The sequence below is a fragment of the Neopsephotus bourkii genome, unplaced genomic scaffold (genome assembly GCF_033783945.1).
Source record: "Neopsephotus bourkii isolate Nb327-2 ecotype Australia unplaced genomic scaffold, CSIRO-AGI_Nbou_v1 NB_908, whole genome shotgun sequence".
NCBI classification, from domain to species: domain Eukaryota; kingdom Metazoa; phylum Chordata; class Aves; order Psittaciformes; family Psittacidae; genus Neopsephotus; species Neopsephotus bourkii.
The window spans coordinates 3,869,821-3,896,225 of NW_026901402.1; the positions used below are offsets into that span (position 1 = coordinate 3,869,821).

The window sequence follows — 26,405 nt, forward strand, 5'->3', positions numbered from 1 at the left end:
ACAATCTGTGTTAAGACATACCCAGAGGTGTGTTGCTCTGTTTCTTGCAGGAAACAATAAAAAGCACTTCAGTTTTAAGAAATTTTCTTCAATACTTTTGACCATCATTGGCAACTACAGGAGTATTCAACTTTTGAGCCTGGAAATCTGTACTGGTAAATTAAATTTTCTCTCTGGAACTGAAGACAAATGTCTAATATGTCCTATTCACACTACTAAGCTTTCTTAGTTTCAGAGTAAGACAGTTGCAGTCATGTCTCCTACTGAGAAGATCCCTGGACAATGCCAACTCCTGAACTGTACCCAGTTTCTAAAAGTGTTCATTATCTAGAGCCAAGTCTTTGCTAGAGCTCTCTACAGCCAGAAGTTTAGATAATGGATTTGTAGGCTTGGAAGGATCCTTGGCAATTTTTTGCTATACTTGGTGTGACCTTTCATCATATAACTCTTTGGAGCAAAATCTGGAGGACTCAGAAGTGTTTGTTTCAAACTATTTCCTCTCTGCTGATGAGACAGCTCTCCATCTTCTACACCACGGCCCCCCCTCTACTAGCACTTCTGTTTTCATTCTGAGACAGAAAACACATCCCCTGTCAATGTCTTTCAAAGAATAATAACCACTCCCTCCCCTTTCATCCTGTCCTTTTGCAGATTCAATGCATCACAGATGTCAACTACTGCAGCTGGAGAATTTGTTTAAGTGGGTGGACAACACGTCATCTGTACTATGTACAGCTCCTTTGCCATGTTAAGGCCTAGGCATGCACTTGTGGCTGACTTTCCATCAATCACATCTCTGATAACTGATTAGGCACATCTGGATATGGAAGGGTTTGATGAGGAGGCGGATGGGCAGCTATCACAGGTGATGGCCAACTAATGGTCAGGGTAAGGGTCAATGACAGGACTGAAGAAGCAAACAGATGTGTCTCCTCTTTTCCAAACAGTGTATGTCATAGTATAACAGCTGTGAAGGGAAAAGATGACTTGTGGGACTTAAACTGCAATCTTCATAAACTAGGCTTACAGAAATTTCACAGCAGACTTTAACCAGATGAAAATACCTTCATATCTGACATATAAAGGAAATACCTACGTTTTTCAAAATCTACAGTTTTCTTTCACTGTCTCTGGACTGCTAAGAAATATTGAAAAGCTTTCGCTGTAGCTGAATTATTACCCTAACTTAATTCAGTCTAAATTCATTTTCTCTTATGTCTTGCTTGTGAGACCTAGAGAAGCCCGCAGGTTCTGAAACTATTCTCACTTTTATTGATCTTAAGCCTGACAGTCGGATTCACAAATACAAACAGCAATGTTCCTAAAATTTAAATAGATGCAAGTACAAAAGTTAGACTGCTTCCTTAAAGAGATAGACTAAATTACTCCAGTGGATAAACTAGCCCTATGTGTGCCTGAGAGATGATTTCAGCTCCTTCAGAGATTTCTGCACCTTCAGGAAATGCAGAGTTAGTTATGCAATTATCATTTAAGGATAAAATATGTTTATAAAATAGTCTTTTACAATAAAATTTAAAAAGGAGAAACCTAAAACCTTTCATTTGACTACAGAGCTGAGAAAAAGATGGTGAGAAGAATCTGTATTTCCAGTGCAAAACTGGCCCAGAAGCCCAGTTACACATAGCATGTGCACTGCCCTGTGGGAGCTCTATGTTACATGCACAGTATTTTTCTCTCACTCTTATTCTCCAGATAAGTAAAGGCTGAAGCAGGTTATAAATGCATACCTGGCAGGAGGCCAGGACAGAGCCATTAACTGTATTCTGGAAAAAGAAGTGTCATGTAATGTCTGATCAAGAATTATGCAGTTGCTGAAGATAAGAAGATTTTCCCCTTAAAATTCATGAGGAATGACTACCGAGTCCTGGAAGCTGGGTGACCTAACCTGTCAGTCAGCAGAGAGAACCCCCAGTCTGCTGTTCTTATTGCTGCTGCTGTGCTATCTCATAAGTCCTACAGCCATTGTGCTGCAGTTCAGCTCGCACTCATTCAATTAGCCCGGCTCATCCAAGCAGCCATTTGACATGACGTGTTCCTTTACAGGTGCACTGCTATAAATCAGGAGCAAGACCATGGAGGTTGGAGGGTTAGTGTCAATATATAAGCAACATAAGCAAAAACAGGCTCAAACAAGAGTAAAAAATCTAGCCAGCTTTTAAAATTTATGCTGAATGACAGATTTATGGGGTAGATATAAACTATTCAAGGCAGGGACTAATTTTTTCTTCTCCAGTATTCCACATATTGATACCGGAGCCCTCAGAGTATGTATAATTATATGTCTATTATAAAGAACATTTTTATTTTTAGACATGAAAAACAACATTGTCAGCAAAGCATAAATGTATCTTTTGAGAAAGACGGCTCACCCACCCAATCTTTAGTAATGACAGAGGGGAAAAAGTTGGTTCCTAGAACTGTATTGAACACATACAACCAAACCTACCATATCCAGTATAATGCTGGCATATAATGATTGTGTTTTCTTTCACTCTTTACCCTTCATGTTCAGTGTTTTAGGACTTTTAATCTCAGAGTTTCACTGTTATCTGTCTCTGTGTGTGGATGATAGAAGGACTTTCCATATGCTCAGAATAACTTAAATAAACTCTTCAGCCATTTGAAATGTGAGTGTTACTGTTTTAAGGAATAAAAAAGAAGATGTAGGGGAAATGACAGATGTTTTTACTCAGCAGTGTGCTCCCATGTTTTTAATAAAGATTTTGGGTATATAAATAGTGCTTTCAAGGCTAAATATTTTTTATGTGGTATTGAGCTATAGCTTTGTTGGGTTTTTTTCAGAATGAAACTCAGCTGGGGAAAAAATTATATGATGTGATATTAATATACCTGTATATGTCTTTATGATTCTGTAAAAGTATATGGATCTTTAAAATTAAAATAAAACCAGAGTAAGAATTAAATAACATTAATATATTAGAAACTTGAACTGATTGTGTAAGCAACTATGTTTCCAAACATCCTTGCAGACTCCATATGGTTCCAGCAGTCAGATCACACCCCCCAGTTTGAGACAAAAAAGTTTTATTCTATGTAGTACATAATGTCAGCCCCACTTAGGCCCTACATAATCAGATGTGTGTTTAAATGTGTGTCCTGTGAACGTACAAGTAGATATAGTTACAAAAATTGGGGTAGATTGACAGTCTAAAAACAGTTTAGTGGCAATATATTGTTTTCCTGAGCTCTAAGAATGGGCTCATGTGCTGAAAAACTCAGCTGTTTTGAACCAAGACTCTCAGAAATCAAGAGGCTTTTCTGATTTTATTAATTCTTCAAACTTTGTATCAAGGCTGAAGATCTTGATTTAGCTAATAACTAAATGAGAGCAAATGGCCACAAGTTTAAGATCATTCTTCTTCAGCACATTTAATTTTAAATACATATCAAAAGTGTTTTGCCTAAGTGAAACCTCATTAACTTCCAGTTACATATGGAGATATCATCATGATACCTCCCATCATGATACCTCACAAGTGTGATACCTCCCTTTTGCCAGTGTGTACAAAATGCATTGGAGAGGGATGGTCTAAAATGAAGAAGATAAGGCTTCATCTGAAGTCTCCAAGTCTTTCTCTAAAAGGAATTTTCTCTGCCTCTGGGAAAGTCACTAGGTGTTCCTCCAGTACTACATCCACGCTAATACACTATGGGTGGGGTTAATGTTTTTTTTTTATGCATCCTTAAGAATTAGTGCTATCTAAAGATGTACCCTAGCCCTCTACACCTTGCTATGACTGCAAGTTCCCATTACTTACCTTACACCAGTGCTAGGAAACATGTCATTGCAACAGTGGGTCAAAGAAGGGACTTGGCGTGATGGAAAACTGACCATTTCTCTTTGCTGGGAAATTTTTTAGCTGGTAACGTGTCTGAGTTGTTTTTCCACATAGCTGAGCTAACTTCAGACCAGGCAAAAAGGAGCTGTTAAGAACACACAGGCAGAAAAGGGGGAGGTCTGAACTACCCTTTCAGCCACATCCTCTGCTGTGAAAATCAGCCCCCAGACTTTCAACACAGTATGCTAGCTCTGGTGCAGCATGTGGCTAGAACTGTGTCTGGACCAAAAAATCTAGATGCAGACGCCTACGTTGGTATCTTTTCTTATATTTCCAATTCCAGTACTAGCACGGGAAGACTGAGCTCAGTTCCGCCTGTACCTGTTAATGTACACCTACACATAGCTTCTGTGCATCTGCTCTTTGTCTGGTAACTTGGGAAAAACTGAATTACCTTATGCATCAGGGAAACATTCTGAGGGAAAATGCTTTCACAGTTTGTAAGGCTTTCAAGAACTGAAGATGTGCCAGTCAAGCATCTTGAATAACTATGTTAAAAATACTCATATAGTTCCAAATAAAAAAATTATTAAGATGCTGAAAAGGGTAGTCTTATATTTTAGTATCCTGCTCTGCTCAAAGACTGTGCATGTTTTAAAGTCGTTCATTCAGGCATGGGTCTCTGTCTTATTTTCATACTGTGAACTGGTTTTAATCCTTCATCAGAGAATACTGTACAGTTGTTGAATGCATACATAGCCAGAATGCCTTAGGGAAATTGATCTTTCAACAGTTTTGTTTAGTAACATGATTTAACATGTGTTTATTTTAGGCTTGCTGGTGCAATGCATGGTACATAATAGATACTGCTATGGAATCTTAGTCTAAATAAAAATCACAAAATAAAGAGTACATTCTGCCACTATTTTTGCTTAATTTGTGGACTGCTGCAACCTGTGCAATTGTATATTAGTGCAGAACTAATGGTTCTGATTCATGTTGAGAATATCAAACAGACCTTTATTCTCCATTCTTACTATTTTTTTTATTCATTTCAATAATTTAATTTTAGATGGGAGTTTATATGTCTTGAACAACATTGTTACTAAAACGCCACATTCAATAAAAGTATCAAACGTCATTTCTTTCATTTACAAATGTGATATTGTTTCTGTTTAGAAAGGAAAGCACATTGAAACCATTATTGGAACCAGATTTCCCAAGTGCTTTTTAAATAAACTGTATGAGAGACTTTGATCTAGTTAGCTGACTGGTATCACAGCTCTATACATATGTCCTTCCCAATTCTATTGAGAGCCTATTACAGTTTCAGATCATGTGTTGTACTGCCAATGGGTTTGGTTAGTGGAATTTAAGGCCAATACTAAGGGGCTTGTAAGCTAAAAAAAAAAACAAAACAAACAAAAAAACACCACTACCACCAAAAATAAATATAAAAAGAAAACCACAAAACACCAACACCCCCCCCGAAAAAAAATGACTATGTAATGTTAACTGAAATATTTTGCAGAAATATAACTCATAAACCCTAATGTAATGATTTTTCTTCCCTTCTTGTCTAGCCTCTGTATAGACCTACCATTTAGTACGGGTGAGTGGGGTCAGTAGAATCATCACCCTTTTAAAAATATCATCCTTTTGATTCTAAGCTTTTGGAATCTGACCTACGTTTTCAACCCAAAAGAGACTGGCTTTTGCCTGCTACTGGAAGGCAATTGTCAACTGATGCATGTGTTGCTTCCATGTACATGGAAGGCTGGTGCAACATTTGGCCTGTTGATTTATCATTTGTGTAGGATATCGTGTCATGAAACACTCACCAACCTCCTGAAGAGAGTCAGAACAATATCTACCAAATGAAGTACAGTTCCAGTGGGCACCAAATTACATCTTAGATATTTTGTTACTTGTCCTTTATCAAGCAAATGTAAAATTGTAGTGGGGTTACTGACAGACTATAATTCAGCTGTCTGCTGCTTTATCACAGCTCTCAGTAGGTCTCTAATGAATATTTCTGTATGCGTGTTTCTGACTGATAATCAAACTAAGAACAAGTCCTAATTGGGTTTTCCAGGCACAGAAAAGTGCCTGTATTACATTGGCAGATATCCCAACCAGTGTTAAATTAAAAGTATGAATATAACAGACTTTCTTTTACTTTTTTTTAAATCAAGTACTCCTTTTATTATTTTTTTTTTTTTTTGAGTTTTACATGTCCATGAAACTTATGCATAAAGCTACGTAGTGACCTAGGCTAGAAAGATGGCAATGAAGGGGTATTTTAGACCTAATGAAAGTATATAAATAAGTGACTGTGGGTCTGATTCTCCATAAATTCACACCAAAGCAGATAGAAATGTCTTCAGTAGAAATGGTGGAAATGCAATGAAGACTTACTTATATATTTATCAGACTTATAGAGTAATAATGACTAGTATTCGTGACCCAAATTTGCACATTCAAGTAATTTTAATGCCATTAAGGATTTAGATCTGACCTGCAGGCAAAACACACCTCTTTGTTAAGCTTGCACAGAACTGCAGCCAGTGTAATTTACACCACATATAGTTACAGACATGAAGACCAGTTAACCAATTTACCCATACATGATTTAAGCAACGGCCTTTAGCTTGCAATGGAAAACTAGGTGGCACAAGAAAAATCCACCTTGTATCATCTTATAGGTTACCACGAATAAGCTATCAGTATGCAAGAAAGCAAATGATGGTTAGACAGCCAGACAGGATATTCCGACTTAATCAGTGCAAGAGATGAGATCAAGACATGTCTGTGGTATTCAGTGACATATATAAAAAACAGGTAACAGCATTACATAAATCATATATGTTAGTCAAGAATCTGAGTTCTACTGCATAAATTGCACCAGGACTACTGCATATGGCTTCAGTTGCTTTAGCTTGATTTTCTACCAGTATAACAATTTACAACCCAACAGGTTTCAGTTACTAGAATCATCAATGAAAGGTTTTGAAACTTATTGGTATTACTTTTCAGTAGTTTGTGGAGTATAATTTGCTCTGAATTAAATTATATATGTGGAAAAAAATAAAAAAATATTAATCCAAGAGAGGCTGAAGAAGGATCCAGCTAACATAAGTAACAGGACAGCGTTATGATGAAATTATTTCATAGCCAATGGTAAAGTGATTTTAAGTAAGATGTGAGCTCAACAGGCTATGCACACAGTATCACAGTATCACAGTATGTTAGAGATTGGAAGGGACGTCAAAAGATCATCTAGTCCAATCCCCCTGCCGGAGCAGGAGCACCTAGATAAGGTTACACAGGAACGTGTCCAGGCGGGTTTTGAATGTCTCCAAAGGAGACTCCACAACCTCCCTGGGCAGCCTGTTCCAGTGTTCCGTCACCCTCACTGAGACGAAGTTTCTTCTCAAGTTTAAGTGGAACCTCTTGTGTTCCAGTTTGTACCCATTTCCCCTTGTCCTATCATTGTTTGCCACTGAGAAGAGCCTGGCTCCATCCTCGTGACACTCCCCCTTTATATATTTATATACACTAATAAGGTCACCCCTCAGTCTCCTCCAAACTATAGAGACCCAGCTCCCTCAGTTTTTCCTCACAAGGGAGATGCTCCACTCCCTTAATCATCTTAGTTGCCCTGCACTGGACTCTCTCCAGCAGGTCCCTGTCCTTCTTAAACTGAGGGGCCCAGAACTGGACACAATATTCCAGATGAGGTCTCACCAGGGCTGAGTAGAGGGGAAGGAGGACCTCTCTCGACCTACTAACCACCCCCCTTCTAATACAACCCAGGATGCCATTGGCCTTCTTGGCCACAAGGGCACAGTGTCGGCTCATGGTCACCCTGTCGTCCACCAGGACCCCCAGGTCCCTCTCCCCTACACTGCTCTCTAACAGGTCGTTCCCCAATCTATACTGGAACCTGGGGTTGTTTCTGCCCAGATGCAGGACTCTACACTTTCCCTTGTTATATTTCATCAAGTTATTCCCCGCCCAACTCTCCAGCCTGTCCAGGTCTCGCTGGATGGCAGCACAGCCTTCTGGCGTGTCAGCCACTCCTCCCAGCTTAGTGTCATCAGCAAACTTGCTGATAGTACACTCAATTCCCTCATCTAAATCATTGATGAATATATTAAATAATACTGGTCCCAGTACCGACCCTTGAGGCACTCCACTAGATACAGGCCTCCAACTAGACTCCGCCCCATAGACTACAACTCTCTGGCTTCTCTCCTTCAGCCAGTTCACAGTCCACCTCACTACCCGATCATCCAGACCACACTTCCTCAATTTAGCTGCAAGGATGCTGTGGGAGACTGTGTCAAACGCTTTGCTGAAGTCAAGGTAGACCACATCCACCGCTCTGCCATCATCCATCCACCGTGTTATTTCCTCATAAAAGGCTACAAGATTGGTCAAGCATGACTTCCCCTTGGTGAAGCCATGTTGACTGCTCCTCATAACCCTCTTATCCTTGATATGCCTTAAGATGGCACCAAGGATAAGGTGTTCCATTACTTTCCCAGGAATGGAGGTGAGGCTAACCGGTCTATAGTTACCCGGGTCCTCCTTCTTGCCCTTTTTGAAGACAGGGGTGACATTTGCTTTCCTCCAGTCCTCAGGCACCTCTCCTGTTTCCCAAGACTTGGTAAAGATGATGGAGAGCGGTCTAGCAATGACCTCCGCCAGTTCCCTCAGCACCCGCGGGTGCATCCCATCTGGACCCATGGATTTATGGATGTCCAGATTGCTCAACTGGTCTTTAACCCATTCCTCATTGACTAAGGCAGACCGCTCCGTTGACCTATCTTCATCTGAGGTCTCAGCGGTACAGGGCTCTTCAGGACTGCCTCCGGCAGAGTAGACAGAGACAAAGAAGGCATTCAGTAACTCTGCCATCTCTGTATCTTCTGTCACCAGGGCACCCGTCCCATTCATCAGCGGGCCTACATTGCCTCTGGTGTTAGTTTTATCTGCCATGTATTTGAAAAAGCTCTTTCTGCTGTCCTTGACCCCTCTCGCCAGCTTTAATTCCAAGGAGGCTTTAGTCATCCTAGCAGCTTTCCTACATCCTCTAGCAGCAGCCTTATATTCTTCCCAAGTGGCCAGCCCTTCCTTCCATGACCTGTAAACTCTTCTCTTCCACTTGAGCATACCCAGCAATTCCCTATTTAGCCACGCAGGTCTCCTGACCCTCTTCCTTGACTTCCTACGTGTCGGGATGCTCTGATCTTGAGCTCGGAAAAAGCAGTCCTTGAACGTCAACCAACTATCTTGAGCCCCTTTACCTTCAAGCACCCTAGCCCATGGGATTTCCCCTAGCAATTGCTTGAAGAGGCCAAAGTTTGTCCTGCTAAAGTCCAGGGTTGCGATTCTACTTGCTATTCTACTGACCCTACCACACAAGATCCTGAATTCTACCATCTTGACACCTACAGTTCTAAAAATATGTTTAGCCATAGACTGAATACAGCTAAGTGAAACTCTCTGCTTAACACCTAGATATCATGGTGAGAAGAGCCATTACAAAAGGGGAGATACACGAGTGCTAGCAACATTAAAATAATAATAAGGATCATAAGAAAAGGTAAGGTATGTAAGCAGAATGGCTACAGTCTCTTATTACACAGACACAATTTCCAGAATCTTTATGGACTTTTTCCAGAGACTCTCTCCCCATCTCATTGTCTTCTACCCTACCCCACTGTCAGTGAGCCATTTTAGCTGGGGCAGTGAGAGCTAATATCACCTGCATAATTCTTGCACAAACTGCTGGCCCTGTGAACCTGAAAGTGCTGAGTCTGAGCTCGAATGAACTCCTGATCTTCTTCAAAGAGAGAGTCAGAAAATTCTCATTATATCCTCCCATTCTGAACAAGGTGGAATTAATACACTGAGACAATGAATTAAAAAAGCTGTTTTTCAAGGCTAAATCATGCCTCCAGCAAAATGAAACAAGAAATAGATACAGAATGAAGAATAGGTACTGTCTTTCATTCAGAGCAGAACTGAAAGTTTCATTTAGTTCTCAAGACGTTTTTCCCTTCCTGTGAATTATCTTTACCGGCCATGGCTGGAGGCAAGATACTGGATAAATGGAGTATTCATTTGGTAAATTTGAGCATTCTTAATTTCATATGCCTGACTTCAGATGAAAGCAACTTCTTAGAAAGACTGTTTTCTAGACTTCCTAGACATGGGTTAGGTTTCAGACATATTAAAAGTCAGAATGATGATGAAAAGGAGCAGGAAGGAAGAAATGTATTAAAGATGTTGTAGATGGTGGAAATCTTTAATGTCCTTTCTGCTTACATATTTATCATTATGCAAGCAGTTTTATTTCCCTAATACTGAGAGTTAGGAAAAGATCCTGCAGCTTTAGGCTGTTACACATGCTAAGACAACTAACATCTTGGTGACTAAAATCTGTCTTTCCAGCTTGAAGGAGCTATGTAACTTGATTGGCAGAGGCCAGAACTCCTCAAGTCTGCTTCATAAAAGCAGTTCTTGAAGAGCAGATATCTAATTATTGTCAAATCCACTATACAAGTTTACAGTATCTCATCTTATGGTTACAGACAGGTGCACTTACAATACAGAAGATGTTTCTAATTCAATTTCATTGATGAGATAATCAGGACTGACTTTCTATTAAGGCCATGTACTCTGCAGCCTTGAACTTTTTAGTCTGTGCCATTAATGGCCATTCCTACTTCTTTTGTAAAGCAAACCAAGAAGTTGGTACTGGAATTGAAAGCTTGTTACTATTATCTTCAGAAAAAACAGACTGGGTGGAGAAAGTAGATAAGTAATTACATGTTACTGGTGAAGTGTGTCTTGGGAGGAAGCCGAAGGACTTCAAAGTTAGTTCATCCCAATAAAATGAAAACCAGTCCTAGATACCTAAGGTCCAGACACACACTTCTATGGTCCAGAAGAGTATTATTGATTTTACAGCCTTGTAGAGCAAATACAGTTCGATTGCCATGTTTTGTTCTCCTCCAAAAACCTTTCAGGGAAGAGTCAACCACAGATAATCTCATGGGACAATGACTTAAGGAAACTTTATTTTGTATTGCCCTCTAATATTATCCACTTATTTGAAAAAATGCTGTTGCTATTTAAAACAGATGTTAGGAGACCAGGGTGAATCTGAGATTTTAATCAAAAAGCTCCAAGATTAGTCTCCCAAACAGTGAAATCACTGAAGTAGTTATTAATTATAAAGATACTGCAATCTTCTTATGTTTTTAACAGCTACACTAAAATTTGATATGAACTCATTTGTATAAAATGCAGCTGAGTACTCTTCATCCAATTGATGAATTTGTCCATTGTTACAGATCTAGAGACTGAAACACACACAGAAACCCCCTTTATTAAAAAGGAAATATCTCTTACTAGTATTATTTTTTTGACAGTAGCTCTAGGAGGATCCAGCTGGGAAAGGATTGTTCTTGGTATGGTACACATGTTAAACAAATTTTTTTACCTGCTCTCTCTATAAGATGCAACCATTCTTTTGAAAACACTCTGTACATGTACATACATCTATAATGTAAAATAAATTAATAGATCATAAAATGTATGGGTATTATTTTCTTATGCAGCACATTGCACTCTGTACATGAAGCAAGCATAGCTAGCAAAACCAGTGAATATTCTTAATTTCAAGACACAAAACCAGCCAGGGTTTCATTTATTCATCCAAAGCATTCCCAACACCTGAAGGTTGTCACCCAGTCTCTCAGTGCAGATTACTACAATCACAGGGATCTCCCCATCCTTATCTTGTGCTAGCAACCCAGGTACTTCGACTTACAGCTCTAATGTTTTTCTTCCCTGCCTAGGATAAGCATGTCATTGACAATTTAACTTTGCTGTTCTTAGGGCAGGATTTTATAGCAAGCTGAGTCACCTTTCCTTGAGGGTATCCTGGGAATAACGGATTGATTCATATCCCTATGTTTCTTTTAGAAAAAAAACAGGAATGGGTAAATAGTAGGTTCAGTCCAAGGTATTGTAAATTTTCTTCAACAAGTTTGACATTTTTCTCTCTTTAATAAGGACGTTTCTGTCAAGCATGCAAGCAGAAAAACAACACCAGGGCCCATAAGAGCTGAGAAAAAGGATATAAAACAGAGAAAGGACAGAAAATAAACATGCAGTCGTCTTGGGCTTTTTTGCTCTAAGGTTTATTCCAATCAGTGCTATCACTGCTCTTTAATCCTGTTCCTTGCTTGTAGGATAAAAAAAACACCCTAAAAGTTCTCTGCTTTTGTTGAAGAGAAATTTTAGCAAAGTTGACATTCATCCTGACCTGGAGAAGGAAATGAGGAGCCTTGCTCCCCTCAAGTCCCTTGTGCAATACCTTGACCTTTTAGTGGAGTGCATGTGAATCAGTGAAACTGAACCAAAGAATAACACCAATTGAAGAACATATCAGGACCCTTGAAGAAATAATTTCTTGCCTTCAAAATTCTCTTCTAATCATTTACTGTGTCACAGGGACAGTGGATTTGGTTTGGTAAGAACACAACAGTTTCCTGATACTCTTAGGAACAAGGCAACTTATTTTATTACGGGCTACTCAGTCTCAACCTAAGGCTTTAGTTCACCGTTGAACTCAGCTTATCTATGAGATTTTTCCAGGGCTTTCACAATATGTTGACAGGCTGTGGCACCTTTGTTACAGCTGATTCTTCCTACTCAAGCTGCCTTCAACAAACATGTGCCTTTTGATAGCACAGCTGTAAAATTATCACATTTTGCTGGATGTTTACTTGACTTCTGAGAGATGTCAGGTTCTTATAAAAAAAAAAAAAAAGAAAAATACTTTCTGGCATAAATTGTAGGTTCTAGAGAAAAAAAAATAATAATTTCAGCTAGTATTAAAGCAGTAATAAAAATCTCTTAGCCAGGAGCACATCTCTTTATATTTTGTGTGTGTTTCAAAACTGATTCCTAGCAAAGAAACCTGACCCTGCATGGATTTCCAGCAGCCACTTTTCAATTCTGGTTGTCACTACTGTTGGATATACTTTAAAGGGTAACAAAATTAACTGAGTTCAAATGTACCCTGACATATCTTTGAAACTATAATCAGAGATGCTTAAGTATCAATACTAAATTGAACTTAATACACATGATTATATCATGTATTTCTACAGCTTATAAATAATGTCAAAAGAACAGCTTATTTTTATGCGTAATGCTTTAACTTACAGTCAAAACTGGTTTTTGCAGAGGATTTCCACTGAAATGCACTCATAATTTTGTTGTGAATTAGAATAGGTTTATGTAGACAACATGACAGAACATCTGATATGTGAGGCCATCTTCCATTTATAGTTAGATTATGCCACCTTTACCTTTATTGATTTGAACAAGAATACTCAGACAGCATGAACAATACTTGGTATGGATGAGGTAAGTTAATAGGTCAAAGATAACTGTATTAGATGCCTCAGAGAAGCAGGCGGAAATATTTTAAGTATTAACAAGGGACTGAGGTCAATCTTTACTCCTTCAGCTGAGGTGGAGAGAGAGAGTTGAACCCTGCAATTGTATGATTGTGCGTAAATTATGCAGAGACTCACTGAAGGCATTGCACTTTTCTTTCTCTCAGTTCGATATAACTTTAATCTTAAATCTGAAGAGTTGTCAGAAGTATTCTTTTCTAGCAAACAAACAAAGGGATGTTCACTCATCAGCACACCAGGGAATATAGTAGTTTTCATGTTATATAATTTTAGATGTAAGATAAACTAGTGTTTCAATCTCTCAATTCCTCCTCCAGTCAGTGGAGAGAAATAGGTGGTTCTGGTCCCTGCTCCAAATTACTCCAAAGAAGTATCCAGCTTTCTCCTTTGGCTAAGGAGGAAAACCAAGATTAGAATAAATGTTGTGAAATACTCCTAGGGCATTAAAACCAGGCAACTAAACTAAATAGCACCAGCAAATATTGTGCTAGATACTGTTATTACATATACATGTATGCTTCACAATAATTCTATGAAAACATTAGATCAGTGGTCAACAATGTCCAAGTAAACTCAAACAAATGTTAGAAATTAGGAGAGAAACAGCAACACAGAGAGTAAGTCTAGAGGATGGCTAAAGCTGTACTTTTTGGATGACTGCTTACTTTGACCCAAAAGGTATATTGTTTAACTGGAAAAGCTTCAGAAAAAAACAGGAAAATTCAAAATTTTGCACTGGCTTCTGTGTAAGGAAAGACTAAGTGGGCTAAAACCTATGAGGAAAATAAAGAGTGCCTAAAGGACAAATATGACAAAAGAAATATGAAATCATGAGAGGCCTGGAGACTTTCAATATAGAATAGCTGCCTTCTATTTTTCTCAAAGAAAGCAAAGTAAGAAGCATAAAATAAAACTTGTAGATTGTATACTCAAAAATAACAGCAACAAAAAAAAAGGGGTTTCAGCTCACATTGTATAGGCTTGCTTGCTACAGTACTCTGTGGCTGGTAAAAGGCTAAAAAAAGGATCAAAAATACCTGCATATATTAAAGGAAGCAATGGCTATTGAAATGTTAAGTGCAACAACAACACTTTTTCCTCAGGAGGACCCTTAGCCTTAAATCACTGCAGAAGCATTGCTACAGGTTTGCCCTGTTCTTAATCTCTCCCTTGGTTTTGGCCCCCCTCCAAGGCTGGATTTGAGCACATTTATTCTTACCTAAGAAGGCTTTTCTAAGCCTAATACTTCAGAATTGCTTAGAGGGAAAGGAATAATTTATCTTAAATTGTTACACATGGATTTTTCTTGAAATTTTATCAAGGCATTCTTAAAATCTAGCCAGGTGGCTTTGTATGATTTTGCCAAATATTATCAAATAGACAATTTTAAGAGGCATGATTCTCCTGCAGATATCAATAGCTCTTGTTAAATTCAGACTTGCTGGAGGAAAACCATTTGGAATTATATTGCTATTCTCTTTCATTTCACAGCATCACATGCTTAGTTCTGTTTGGGTTTCCTGACAGTTTAACAACATGATTTTCAGTGATTTTCTTTTTCTTTCTTTGTTTTGCAGCCTTGCTTAACTGTGAGACTCATGAACATATTGAGCATTGGAATAAATCACAATTTATGATCCTACCTGCAAGAGAACAATGAGCTTGCATAAAGTGAAGACATTTGAAGTGAGAGGTTAGGTGCTTTGCTAAGTTCAAGAGACATGGCAGTTCCAGTTGCAACCTGTAGTAATTCTTTGCTAAAGTTATGGTGGGGTGTCCTGGGTTCAGCAGTAGTAGTAATTTTTTCTCCTTAGTAGCTGGTGCTGTGCTGTGGTTTTGACTTTTGGCCTGGGAATAGCGCTGATAACACCAATGCTTTTAGTTGTTGCTCAATAATGTTTAGTCTGACCAAGGACTTTCTGCATCTCATGCTCTGCCAGGGAGAAGGGGAAGCTGGGAGGAAGCAGAGACAGGACACCTGACCCAAACTGACCAAAGAGGTTTTCCATACCGCAGCACGTCACGTCCAGGATGTAAAATGGGGGAAGTTACCCGGAAGGGTTAGATCACTGCCAGGGTGAGGCTGGGTATCAGCTGGCAGGTGGTGAGCGATTGTATTCTCTTCCCTTGTTATTTCTCTTATCATTATCATTACTGGTGGTAGCAGTAGTGATTTGTGTTATACCGTAGTTACTGGGCTGCTCTTATCTCAACCCGTGGGAGTTAAATTCTTTCGATTCTTCTCCCCATCTCTTTGGGAGCAGAGGGAGCAAGTGAGGGGAATTGAGCAAATGGCTGCATGTTTTCTCTGAATTACTGACTGGATTTAAACCACAACATGAGGCCAGGAAATCTATATAGTTAGGAATTAGGATAAGAAAGTACTAGCAATCAAGCACTTTTCAATGGATTTCTGCATCTAACACTAAATCTGTAAAAAAAATAAAAACCATATTTTTCTTTGTGCAAGTAATTCAAAGTACTCACTTTTAATACAAATTTACCAGTGATTTGATAAGACAACTATGAGTATGGATAACAGTAGTGAGATTCATATAGCTAACTGTGGTTGTTTAACAGTATAGCCAATAAAATACAAGTTAGTTACCTGAGGCTGCAGGAACTATATGGAGATAGGGTCAATACAATAAACATATCCCAAGACATGGTATGTCTTGCCCTAAGACACCTACACTTGAAATGAACACTGTCCAAACCCAATGTCTGTAAGAATAATCAGGTGACGGACTATGTCTGCTGTATATTTCCACATTATAAATGTAAAAAAAAAGTGAGCATAAATCCTGCCTCAGGTTTCCAAGTTTATATTTCAAGTACTGCATCAATTATTTGTATAACGATACTTTCATTGAAGTCAGATGTGCTGTTTACTTTGTCAGAATCACCAGGTTTTAAAGATGCTTAAAATTCTGTGATTCCTTCCAGGGTGTGATTGCTTAACTTATTTACATTTCTTAGAAATAATTGAGATGCTTCTTTCGTTACAGCAGTTAGGTATAAATTTTAGACTATAGTAAAATTAGTTTAAAAATTCTGCTTTAAATATACTTCAGTTTCATTTAAAAATATCAAAAGTTACCAGCCAAATTCCCAGCTAGAATTACTAGCAATTCTTTATTGATTTCATAAGGATATACTCAGTTGCCACCAGTGACTGTGAATAAAAACATTTGAGGATGGCGTAGTCTCATGTATGTAGATTTTGTTAAAATTAATCTGCAATTTTTACTTTTTTTTACCACATTACACCTTTGTGTCTGTACTTAGCTTAAGGCAACACAAATACTTATAAAATTTTTCTAGTGATCTAGTTATAACAATATCTTACTTACAGATAGTTAAAACCAGTATATCGTGTGACCTCAGGTTTGTTCAGAACTGGCAGACTGACTCTTTCTGTGAAAAAGTCTGTAGAAAATTTTCTTATTAACACCCTGTAAACTTAACTAGGCACAATTGAGTATTTCATTTTATAAGCTCCTATGCTCTCTGCATCCTTATAGTAATGCTGCAGATCTGCAATGGGAAAACTAATAATTTTCAACTTGTCGCTTTGGGTTCATTTTCATCATCTCAGTGGCAGAAATAAGTGGTCTAGAGAAAGATAGATAGGTTAAAATGTGATTTTCCTTCAAGTTATTTTAAGTATCACTCTCTCTTTAACCTACAGGTGTGGATGCATTTCAGTCAGGATCTCAGAAAACATTATACAGCTTTTTTTGTACTGATTTTTCTTTTTTAGTTTCATAACCATTTTACCAATTTAAGACAAAATTAAGGTATAGTGTTTTGTTTGTTTGTTTGTTTTGTGTATCAGTCTTTTTGTGGCAAGTTTTGGTTTGTTTTGGTTTTGTTTTTTTTTCCCAGAGCAGTGGTTTAATATTGCCTGAAATATCACAGATGTGTGTTTATTATCTTATGTTCAATTACTGTCTTTGTAAAAGTTAAGGCAGGCAGAATCATAAGATCACAGCCTCATGTGCTATTGCTTCCCCAGTAGAAACCTCCACTGCAGTAATCCGACAATTCTTTTGATGACTGTAGGGTATGATTCAGTGAAATTGTGATACTAAAAGTTTTATCTACTCATCTAGTGAAATATCCACTTGTGATGAATTTGTGCCTACAACTGATTCTCTACTGCTTTGTGTACAAGCACTTTAAATTTATAAGGGCCTTGTTTTAAGAGTCTTTAAAACTATGAATTTCACTGCTTTCTTGGAAAGTTATTAGAATGAACAGAAGAAAAGGTGAAGTACATTCACCAGTCAGGAGCTGCCGCCTTACACCTTTTCTCCATGCTTGTCATGCAGGATTTAGACCTTTTTAATTCTTCACTTGTATTTATTCAATAATAGACCCATTCACACCACCCTCCAATGGTGCAGTAAGTTGCACTAAAAGGGCTTTCAACACAAGGGTAAATCAGGAAACACATGAGGACAAGCCTTTAAACCATGAATTGGAGTTTTTGCTATCTTCAGTAGCTGTAGAATGGATCTACCGTCTACTAGCGAACATAAGAAAAAAGAGTTCACCAAACACTTGAGTGAGGATGCTATCACATGTTCATTTTGTTTGTTCAAAGTAATTTTTAACTTACTATTTAACCCCCATCTTAAGGCTAAAATTTCTTTCCCCCAACCCTGATACCTTAAGAATATTTGTACTACGTGAGTGCATGTTATGTAAACACTTTTTGTAAGTAAATATCCTATCTGATCAGTAACTTTCTTTTAGTCTCAAATAATTATGACAGTTACTTCCCCTGGCCAAAGAAAGTAGTTTGTGTTAGAGAATATTATTTGCACACATTTAGACAAAATTAAGAACTTTTTCTTGGCTCTGGCTGGGGTGATTTTCTGAATAAATTAGAATTGGGTTGTCCTCATTCAGGTCAAGCAAAAATAAAGTGTTAATGAGAGAAGGCTAGAACTGCTAGTCAGATGGCAGACTTCAGGCCAACTTAAATCTCAGTTCAACCCTGGGACTAAATTTTCCTTTAGTGCAGAAAGACGAATACAGTGCATTTCATCTGCCATAACCAAATACAGGTATTTGAACTGACTGTAAGAAGTTGGTATGAATTATTAAATTACTGACATTAATAATCTCATCACTTCCTTGAAAGAATCCCTATACTTTCTGGTACAATCTTGCCATGTAGATCCTCTGAAATTTTTATCTCCCTAAGGTAGTGGGATACTCCTATATGATTTGAACATTCAAGATGGTGAACATTTAATATGCTTGATTGTCTCAGATACAAGAGGAAGAAATTTTGTCTGTCATTAGACCATCTGGTACACTTGAGAGAAGAACCAAATGTTGTCTGGTGTGAAGTTTCTGTTGATGTACTTCTTCCTCTACCAATTTGATAAAGTGAAACTGATATAGTGCTATAATAGCATCAAATACAAGAATTATGCAAGATGTAGGGCCTGTATCTTCCTAACTATTCCTTTAGTGCTGTTAAGTACAAAAAGGGAGGGAAAAATCTTTGCTGAGTCCACCTTGAAAGCTAATATTTCTCACACCACAGCTAAATGGACTGCAAATATGCACAGGTGTGTAACACATGAATAGGGTTGACTGAGCTAGTGAAGGGTGTGATGGAAGTATTGTATGCATGTTACTGTTAGCCCAGGCTCAGGAATGTCAACAATATACAAGATACTGCAGAGGCTGCAAGTTAATAAGGACTTACAAAGTCGTCTTGTATAAAAAAGCTGGTTTTTTTGTTGTTGCTGTTGTTGCTGCAGAGTGTGGTTATTCATTTGCATATTATGTGTATCGATTAATCACTAAATTATCTTTATTGGTAATGGAAACAATAACTTCAGTGTCAGATTTAGGGGCTGCTTCTCAGAGATTTTTTCTTAAGAATATTTTTAGATTAAAGAGCTCTTTTGCATCATAACCAGAAATAAGCACTGAAATGGATGAATAGTCTTTTCAAAATTAGCAGTGATCCAACCCAAAATAAAGATTAGTAGGATTAAACTCCACTGTAATTATATGCGATTACACACATGAATAGTGCAAAATTGAATGATTCTTGCGTGTAGTTATTCACCTGCTTAATATTGAAAGTATCTTTTTGTTTTAAATCTGACTTTAACCTTTGCAGATATCTCAACTTTTGTTCTGCCTGAAACTGCAGATGTGATATCATTAGTGAATGGAGAACTTCCTCAATACATTAAAACTTATTGCAAAGCACAATTTCAAGTTTGATTTCAAAGTAGATTGAATAACAATTATCAATGTATTGTCATTTAAAACTGCATTTCAAAATTATTTCTTCAAGTGTCTTTCAGCATTTCACTGAAATGCAGAGCAGGGGTTACTATTTGGAGGTAAAGAAGGGAGTTCTGATCTAGTTTCCAAAGTTACTCCATAAGCTTTGTATTTTTGAAAGATGTATTTTCATCTGTAAGTTATTTTTTTTAAATCATTTTATTGATCTGTTGACAAGATATGGACCAAAGTCCATACAAGTAAATACAAATATTCACTTCTCTTTAAAGGCCATACACCTCTTCTTCCCTCCCTCTTTTGGCCTGCTTATTCTTCTGAATATGAGAGTTGATTACATGATTAGGAAGCCTGAAAGGAACCTGGAAGAACTGCATTTTTTCTCCTGTTTTTCCCATGTTTTTTGTTCAACCACAGACACTTCCTTTATTCTCTTTGTGTATCAGGTCTCCACCTGAAAAACACAAACAGCAGGTGCTCTCTCACTTCTTGGTTTTTTTCTGTCTACCTGGAGTATAGCACTTTTTAGAGTTTTTGAGAAAAGTAACAGTTTACTGGCTGGTCACAGTTTGCAATTGAGTAGAGTAGTCTATAGAAAGACAAAAATAAAGCAAGAAGGGATCATCTACTCCGCATGCACCAGTGATTTCAGATTGCCGAGCATTTACCAGATGTAGCTATGGTTTTGACAGAATGAAATGAATTCTAAACATGCTTGAGAAGATGCTCTCTTGCCCTGCCATCCTCTAAAAAACAACCTCTGCACCAAAATTAAGTAAAGGAAAAAGTTTTTCTTTCCCCATAGACAAACAGCGAAAACTCTAACATAGTTGGGTAACAACCTGGATTGATTTAGTTTATTTATTTAATGGATAAGGAGAATGTTGAGCAAGTCAATCAAACATTTGAAGTACAAGCACTAAGCAGCTCATTAAACCCACTTTCTACTGCTGAATTCAGCTTCAGGAAATATTTTTATGAAAAAATTATCACAGAGCTTAAATTAATAGTAACAAAACCCACAACATTTAGCCTTTGTGTTATCCTAAGACTATACTCAATTGCCAACACTATTAACAATCAGAGATTAAGTTTTCTTTCAATTCTCCTACTCCCCTGGGGGCATTAACTAACCAGATACACAACAGCTTATATCTTAAGCTTAAATTTTAACTCTGGATAGGGGCCTCAAGACACCATTATAATGTAAGTAACAAAATATATAATTAATAATGCTGCTGGGGCTTCTGCTTCAGTTTTTCCTTTCTTTCTCTTTTTCAGTATTTGATGAAAGTCGGTTTTGTAGTCTTTCATTTGTGACAGATTGCTCTAATTTTGTGTGCCCATATCCTGTTAGCTCTCTTTATGTTTAGCTTGCATAAAATTTATCTCTTCTATGAAAAGATATTTCTTTGGTCTGGATAGTTAAAAATGCTTTGCCTTTTGCATGGAAATCGCTGATGGTTTGCATGGATCTTGAGGGAAAAAGCCTTTTGTCCTGCCCTTGCAGAAAGACTAGTTTAGAGTCAGCATGAAAGTAATCCATTCCTTTCTTTCCTTTCCTCATGCTTCTTTCTCAAAAAAAACCACATTGATTTGGTTGGCAAAGAATCTAAATGTGTTTTCTTCCTTGATTTATACCTATTACCTGTCAACACCTTTTATTCATCATCAAACAATCTCCATTCACTCAATTTCTAGACTACTCTGCACTTGTGTTTTCGAATTTGGTCCTGATGAAGTAGGAGGAAAACTTTCTCTGATGGGATCCCAGCATCCGTCTTTGTGTATTCTGTCTCACCGCCTTAAGGAGCATTAATATTACACCTCAGAGAGCTACTCTTTTTTTTATTGCGCTGGCCCATGTGGTATGAATAAACTGTAAATGCTCTAAGTATAGGACCAGCTTATCAATGTTGTACTCTGTGGAAAGGCCTGAATTGTTCAGGAAGTCAGATTTGGTGCAAAATGTTGTCAAGATGTGGTTCTTGTTGAATGTACTTGTTGATTGCTCCATGCTGTGTATTTAGACTGTGAGGCATTTCCTTGGTGACTGGAAGAGCAGTTTTAGGCTGACTGTGGATGAACCTAGAAAAGAACAGAGAGATGTCCAACACCTCAGATCACCTGGAAATGAAAGTAATGAAGGCCCTTCAGAGAGCACCTTAAGTCTTACCTAAATGAGATTGAGAAGAATGCTATATCTCCAGCTTTTGTCATGGGGTAACTATATTCTAAGTGTAATAAATGGAATCAGATTTCACCGGAAACTATAGTTTAAGACTTGGATTATTTTAAAGTGCTTTGTTCAGAAAGAGAGACTGTACAGTTCTAAGAGAACTCTCCAGTTAAGAAACTAGCAACTGGCTTAAATTGGTTCAGTTATGAGTAAAGCATTTTGTAAGTTCCCCTCAGAACAAAGTGCAAACTGTCTTCTCAGTTGAACATCCTGCTAAAACATGCTTGAAGTAGTAAATAAACAACATCTTGACTTCAAAAAGCTGAAAGAAGGGGTTAATAGAGACCAGATAAATTATGCCTTTGTAGGTACGATACTTATCACTTATACGTTGAAACTAACTCACAACTATGGGATGGGATTTGGGACTCTTTTTCCTTTTTGTTATTTTCCTTTCCATTTTTTTTTTTTTTTTTTTTTTTTTTAAGAGAGAAGAAAAGATTGGAATTGGCTCTGATCCTATTGCCACAAGGTGGCTGGAGCCCAGCCATCTGTTACAGCTGCTGCTTGCAGTCGCTGCCACTCTAATTGACAATGAACCCAGCGCCCCAGAGTAATTGAGGCTGTGCTGAGATTTAGGCAGGCGGTGCATCCAGCAGTCCCCATCTGTGCAGCAGCCCTGCCTCCCCACCCTGGAAATGGGAGCTCAAGTGGCCCCACAGCCAGCTTCTCAGGTGGGCAGGAATGGCAGCACCTGGGAAGCACAAAGAAAACCTAAAGAAAGATATACCCTTGATGAAGTCTAAAACCTCCCCAAACTTGCTGGAGGATTTTAATCTTGCTGCCAAAGCACACACACCACATCTACCATTCAGCCCTTGAGTTTATATTAGAAAAAAAAAAAAAAAAAAGGAGGGGAAAAAAGCAACTTTTCCAGTATTGAGCAGTTTATGAACTGTTCCAGTCTGGGTTTCTTTGTTAAATTGCATCTCAACAATGTTTTAAATTGAATAGTCTTTTTTTTTTTCCCCATCATAAGCATTACAGACACCAAAAGCTTTGACACACAGGGCACATAATTCAGTCATTTAGAAGACATCTTTGCCACAAGACTTTCTTCAAGGTTTTTGACATTTGGTGTGAGACAAGCTAAATCTTCAATATTTTTCTTGACTGCCAGGAGTTGTAACGCTAAGCCTTTCCCTTATGCTGTAAGCATAAACTTGGTCCCAGAATATGCCCTTCAGGTACTTCCCTTTCCCCAACAGGCACTAGTCAGCATGGTATGAATGGCTGATTTTTAAGTTTCCTGTTATTCAATAGTATTTTAGGAAGTGCTGCCTTCTTAAGTAAAAGAAACTCATATTACTTTCATGAGGGACCAGGAGGTCAAAGGAGGTGATCCTGCCCCTTTACTCTGCTCTTGTGAGACCTCACTTGGAGTCTTGTGTTCAGTTCTGGTGCCCTCAACATAAAAAGGACATGGAACTCTTGGAACATGTCCAGAGGAGACCCACGAGGATGAACAGGGGACTGGAGTACGTCCCGTATGAAGACAGGCTGAGAAAGTTGGGTCTGTTCAGCCTGGAGAAGGCTGCGTGGAGACCTCATAGCAGCCTTCCAGTACCTGAAGAGGTCTTATAAAGATGCTGGAGAGGGACTCTTCATTAAGGACTTGTCCTGGGTTCAGCAGTAGCAGCCATTTTCCTCCTTCTTAGTAGCTGGTGCACTGCTGTGGTTTTGACTTTCAGCCTGGAAGCAGCACTGATAACAACGATGTTTTTAGTTGTTGCTCAGTAATGCTTAGTCTGACCAAGGACTTTCTGCGTCTCATGCTCTGCCAGGGAGGAGGGGAAGCTGGGAGGAAGCAGAGACAGGACACCTGACCCAAACTAGCCAAAGAGATATTCCATACCACAGCACGTCACGCCCAGGATGTAAACTGGGGGCAGTTACCCAAAAGTGTTAATCACTCTGAGGGTCAGGCTGGGTACCGGTCAGTGGGTGCTGAGGTGTTGTATTCTCTTCCCTTGCTATTTCTCTTATCATTATCATTACTGGTGGTAGCAGCAGTGATTTGTGTTATACCTTAGTTACTGGGCTGCTCTTATCTCAACCCATGGGAGTTACATTTTTTCGATTCTCCTCCTCATCCCTCTGGGAGCAGGGTGGGGAGGAAAGGGTGGGGAGTGACAGAATGGGCTGAGTGGCTGAGTTGTCAACTGGGCTTAAACTGTGACAGGAATGTAGTGATAGAACAAGGAGTAATGGGTTAAAACTTAAACAGGGGGAGTTCAGGCTGGATGTAAGGAAGAAGTTCTTACTGTAAGGGTGGTGAGGCACTGGAATGATTTGCTCAAGGAAGTTGTGAATGCTCCATCCTTAGTGGTGTTCAAGGTCAGGTTGGACAGAGCCTTGGGTGGCATGGTTTAGTGTGAGGTGTTCCTGCCCATGGCAGGGGGGTTGGAACTAGATGATATTAAGGTCCTTTCCAACCCTAACTAGTCAATAATTCTATGATTCTGTATTTCCGTAACAGGTGTATGCATGCTGTAAAATAAAAGTCTACTCTTATATTTAAATTTGACAGTCTTTTGGGACTCATCTAGAACATAATGAAGTAAATGGAATCTGTGTTTACCATGGAGAGATTAAGTCTAAGATCATTGTGGAGTTTAGAGTGTAAGGCAAAATTTAGAGCTAAGTATCTTTTGTCTTCATTTCCTTCACAATCCCGTATGAATTAAAATACATGTGGATGTCAGGACTAAGCCCAGCCATTGTGTCTATCCTAGAGGGACTGATGACATTGTTTACTTCAAAGAAAGCAACATTTGTTTTTAAAAGTACTGTTTAAAGTTGTGGTGATTTCTAATTCCAGGTAAGGGCTTCTAGCCTAGGCCAGGCCAAGTGGTTACCCATCCTGGCAGCCAATCTCCAATGGGAGCACTGCTCTGTACTGCAAGGCAGCCTCATGATGTTGTCAGCATGACTTTGGATTTTATCATACTTTACTTTAGCATGATTTGGTCACTACAAAGTCTTTTACTTCTTGTTTCATTATTATTAATTAAAAAGTAACATTTTCAGTTTCATTATCTTAATTTCTGCCCTTTTCTCCCTGAAACAGAAGCTCAATATGCTTTCAGTTCCCTTTGCAAAAAATAACCTTGGCAAAGACTTTGATCCATGTAATTTTTAATATTTTGATAAGTTTATTATTGGGAAAATCTGTCTTACCTAAACCAAAACTCATTTACTGGTTCTTGTCTTCAGAAGTGTGCGGTTGTCTTTTTTTATTTCAATTTTTGACAGACTGGTGTGGAGTGATGTTGTACTAACACTAAGCAAATTACTCCAAGGCAGCTTGTAGCAGAGAAATAAAGTGTAATAGATTTTAATGTTTTCAATCCCTTAACCACATATCAGCAAAACTTCACCTGAAAAATTAATGAAACTTTGAGCTGAGTGGTGGGGATAGTTGAAATGAGAAACACATTACACATGAGTTGTTAAGTAGCTGGAGATGCAGTTACTGTATTCTTGCCTCTTATATACAAGAAAAGATGTTTAAAACTTGGTGTACAAGTAAAGATGATAGAAGGTATTCCCAACAAAATATGAAATCAGTCAAAATTCATGTGATTAGAATATATTGCTGATGTGTGAATTTTTCATATAAAAAAAAACTTATATAGAGAGAAACAGCCTGCATACAAGATTGGCCACATGCATGCACAGGAATGACCAGAAGGATATTTCTAATCCTGACATGAAAAGCTTAAAACATTTTTTTGGATCTCCATCTAGTCAGTTTTCTGCAGCACAATTTTAGATTTTCAGAGATCAATGGATTTAGACATCTTAGATATTTCTCAAAGAATTGGTTGCAAAGCAACGATTCTGCAATCATTTAAGCAAATTTATAGCAGTTTAAAAAATAATTTGACAGGACAATCACAGCTCCAAATCTTTTATTTCTAGTACTTTGGTCAGCTTCATTTTGACCCAGGTTATTTTATTAACCTAGTTTACAGCACGGCTTCAAAATCGATGAACCTAACTGATTTCTGAAGCCTGTGGCAGTGTCACTTCTCAGCAGAATGAATGTACAAACGAATGTGATGCACAATTGCCTGCAGTGGCTTGCAAGACCATCTAAAGTTCTAAATGCCTGTGAAAGCAGGGATGAGATACATTTCTTAGTTTCACTTATGGAATTATATTAAAGCCAGATAAATGGAGGGCATCTGAAAAGTGAAGAGCAGAGGGATCCTGCCTCCCTTTGCAGACTGGGTCAGCCTCTCATTCCAGGCAGCCTGCAAGCTGCTGAACCTGTGTGGGAACGTCTGCTCTTCAGCTGTGTCCATGGGACACACAATAAGATACATTTCCTGAAACTTAAGGGCTAGACTTTAGATTTATGTGTCACAGACTTTAATTGCCCAGTGTTCCTTAAGTTTAGAGCTGTGTTTTCTAATGCACCTCTTATGGATTACTTGTGAATAGAATCCCAGAATTGGAGGTAGTTATTCAAAGTAAAAAGCTTGGCCATGGTCCACCATCTAAAAAGAGACAGATTAAGGGAGAACTCATCTAGGATTCCAAAGGTGTTACTCC

General features: G+C 38.3%; 1 long non-coding RNA gene across 1 annotated transcript in view; it reads left to right on the top strand.

Moving 5' to 3' along the window:
* Positions 1-3,111, top strand: part of LOC133214595 (uncharacterized) — a 56,348-nt gene extending 53,237 nt beyond the window's left edge. Inside the window, exon 5 of the long non-coding RNA XR_009726165.1 lies at positions 652-3,111. This is a non-coding gene — a long non-coding RNA (uncharacterized LOC133214595). The remainder of the gene's footprint in view (positions 1-651) is intronic.
* Positions 3,112-26,405: the final 23,294 nt, after the last annotated feature.